The 3,279-nt window shown below is 42.0% G+C and overlaps 1 pseudogene; it reads right to left on the bottom strand.

Annotated features, from left to right (window-relative positions):
• Positions 1–776: 776 nt before the first annotated feature.
• LOC125935220 (heterogeneous nuclear ribonucleoprotein F-like) lies at positions 777–1,912 on the bottom strand (annotated as a pseudogene).
• Positions 1,913–3,279: the final 1,367 nt, after the last annotated feature.

Genomic DNA, 3,279 nt, shown 5'->3' with positions numbered 1-3,279 from the left:
TCACTAACTCCTAGGGTATTAGTAATATGACTCAATTTTCAAAACTAACTTATTTTAAAAGCTTAAACTTAACCTAAAAGATTTTAAATGAAAATAAACTAGAACGAAAAAAAAAATGAGAAATGTTCCTCTTTGAATTAGGGATCTGGCACCTTAAGTTTTCAAAAAAAAAAAGCACATTTCCCCAATGTGTTCATGGTGATGTGGTGTAAAAAATCCATTTAATGTACTCAAAACTACTTTAACTCAGATAACATTATGCTGAAGTGCAGTACCAAAATGTTAATGGAAAAACACTGAAAACAGTTTTAGTTTACTCCGTATCACATGCTAGAAGAAAAGTTTGCATGAGAAAACACTAAAGAGGTCATTTTTTTTCTTTAATTTACATCCAACTTAGTTAGCATATAGTGCAACAATGATTTCAGGAGTAGATTTCCTTAATGGGTAAGATGTCTGTTACTCATTTAGCCCATCCCCCCTCCCACAACCCCTCCAGTAACCCTCTGTTTGTACTTCATATTTAAGAGTCTCTTACATTTTGTCCCCCTCCCTGTTTTTATATGATTTTTGCTTCCTGAAGAGGTCATTTTTTAATGTAAATTTAACAAACTCATGGTGCAAAATGTGTCCCAGCTTTTCACTGTTTGTTGGCTGCCTGTGAAAATTTAATTGCAATAACTCAAACGCTCCTACAAAACTAGTCCTATCCACCCATGGTGTTCTGGCCTCAATAGCCAGCCGTATAATAGCCACTCACAGACAGGCTCTCAAGGCCAATATAAGTGGACTGGGCCGACACCCTATTTCTTGCATCATCTGGCTGCTCTATGCCCCGTTGCTGGCCCCAGTAGTGGAATTCAGGAAAAGTTCTATGTGTCTGTGTTGCATGTTGGCACAGTCCTTGAACATAGCTGGTGTTCGGGAGTGGCAAACTCAACATTGACTTCTCCAATCACTCTTCCATCAGGACCAATCTCAATATGGACTCTCTTAGGGTTGAGTGGAGAAAAAAAGTTATAAATGTCGTTCTCTACGGCTCTGTATGGCATCCCTCTCATGTGGATTCAGTGCCCAGTGGTACTCTGGACAGTGAACTAGCAGCCTCCATATCTGTGGTCATACATGCCTGAGAGAGTAAGTAACTGAGGTTTCTCCCAAGAGAGAGATTGGTGAAGGAATAGCCATCGCTGAGGCTGCCGTACTCCTCATATCCCCCATAACCTGCACTGTAAGCACCCTACCCTTTCTTTCTAGGCCCACTTGCTTGACAGTCCAATATACCTCCTGGCTGTCCCAGGGTGGTCATAAAACCCTGACTTCTGTACAGACATGAACTTCAGAGGGAGATCTGAGTATGCCTAACTTCTTCCTGACTGCTCTTGAACACTTCATTATATCTGTGCCCCATTCTCTCCTGCTTCCCTAGGGGCTTCTCAGCCAACTCCTGTGAGGCAAACTGCCCAAAAGCTTCCCCTGTAATCTTGCCCTTGGAGTCTATGAGCAATGTGATCCTATTTGGCACAATTTCCAGCCCTGAGAAGAACTGAAGAATTTCTTTCTTGGTGCATCCAAATGGGAGTCCCTGAAGCCTCACAAAGCTATCACTGGTGGTGTTGGCACTGTTTGGATTGCTGTGTTTCAGCACACAATCTATCTTGGTTCTGTGGGACTTGAAGACCTCAATGTACTGGTGTCCCATGCTTTCCCATGTCTTTTTTAGGGCCATTTTTACATCATCTTCTGATTCAAGTTCAACAAAAGCCTCACCACTCTTCCTGCCTTTTCTAGTGTAGATAAAATGAATGCCTGCATCCCCATCATGAATTGTGCAGTCAGAAAGGAAGTTCTGCACATCCTCAACCAAGCAGCAGCAGGAAGACCATGGAGCGTGACCATCAAGGCCCACCATCATGACACCTGAGAGAAACAGATATCAAGCAAGCTTGGGTGCAGTTTTGCAGCTTAAAGAACAAACGAGGGTGGAAAGTGGAGGGGCATGCCCACAGCTGGAGAGACTCCATGTAGGTAACAGATTGTCCCCTGAGAGGAACAGGATTGATTTATATTTTCATCACAGAAGTATGGTTTACAGACAAAAGACCCCTAATTCTACCTGACACTTAAAAATGCCGAGGGCTCCGGGGAAAGAGCAGGTGCATCTCCTTTTGTTATTATCCTTGGGCTCCTAGTCTCCATGCTCTTGCTCTTCCTCACATCCAGCACCTCAGTTGTCCCTCTGAGTACCTTTTTCTCCAGGAAGACACAGTATAGTCCAAGATATTTTTAATTGTCCTTTGGACTAGAACCATTTGTGGGGGAAGTTTTCTCAGCATAAATAAACTTTTAAACCAGTGTTTTCATGCCATTTTTTTCAACTTCCATCAGATTCTAGTGGAGAACTTGCAACATCCCCTTCCAACATCCTTCATCCTGTCTTCACCGCCTGAATTGCTCATCTCACACTACGTTGAGTACCTAACATTTGCTTCCTAGAAATTTACGCTTTTCTTAATATATAAGGATGACAGACAGTTGTTAGTCTGTCATCAAGATCTAAAATGTATTTTCTTCCAGACCCAATAGTAAACTTACCTGGTGTTTTTTTCAAGATGGCAGTTTGAGGACATGAAAGAGAAAAAAGACTGATCCCTACAATCACTGGACCTGACCCTTTGACTCATCATGGTCCAGCGAATGAGTTTTCATGTAAAAAGCGCAACCCTTTTATGCAATGCCTTTAACTGTGGTTTGTCAGTAGAGATTAAATTGTGGAACCACTAGCTGCATCACCAAATTTAGTCAAATCACTTGCAATGGACTTTCTTTCTGATTCAGCAGTACTGAATTTTATTTTGTTTTTCCCAGTTAATCAAAAATGTCTCAACCATGACTAGAAAAGGAGGGGGGGGAGGGAAATCAACCACTGAACCTTTCCAATATCTAGACAAACCTCATCTTTTCATATTATAAACTATATATACATAGTTTGTAACATATAATAATAAATATATTGTTTGCAAATCTGTAACATACCATTCTCTGTGGCCTGTTTTTCCTGGAAGAAAAAAGTCAGTTTTGGCAGGTCATTTTTTTGTACTTAAAAGTAGCCTTAAGGGGCACCTGGGTGGCTCGGTCGGTTAAGCATCCGACTTCAGCTTAGGTCATGATCTCACGGTCCATGAGTTCGAGCCCCGCATCGGGCTCTGTGCTGACCACTCAGCCTGTTTCAGATTCTGTGTCTCCCTCTCTCTGACCCTCCCCTGTTCATGCTCTGTC

The sequence above is a fragment of the Panthera uncia genome (genome assembly GCF_023721935.1).
Source record: "Panthera uncia isolate 11264 chromosome A1 unlocalized genomic scaffold, Puncia_PCG_1.0 HiC_scaffold_17, whole genome shotgun sequence".
Lineage (NCBI taxonomy): Eukaryota > Metazoa > Chordata > Mammalia > Carnivora > Felidae > Panthera > Panthera uncia.
This window is presented reverse-complemented; position numbering and strand designations above follow the sequence as displayed.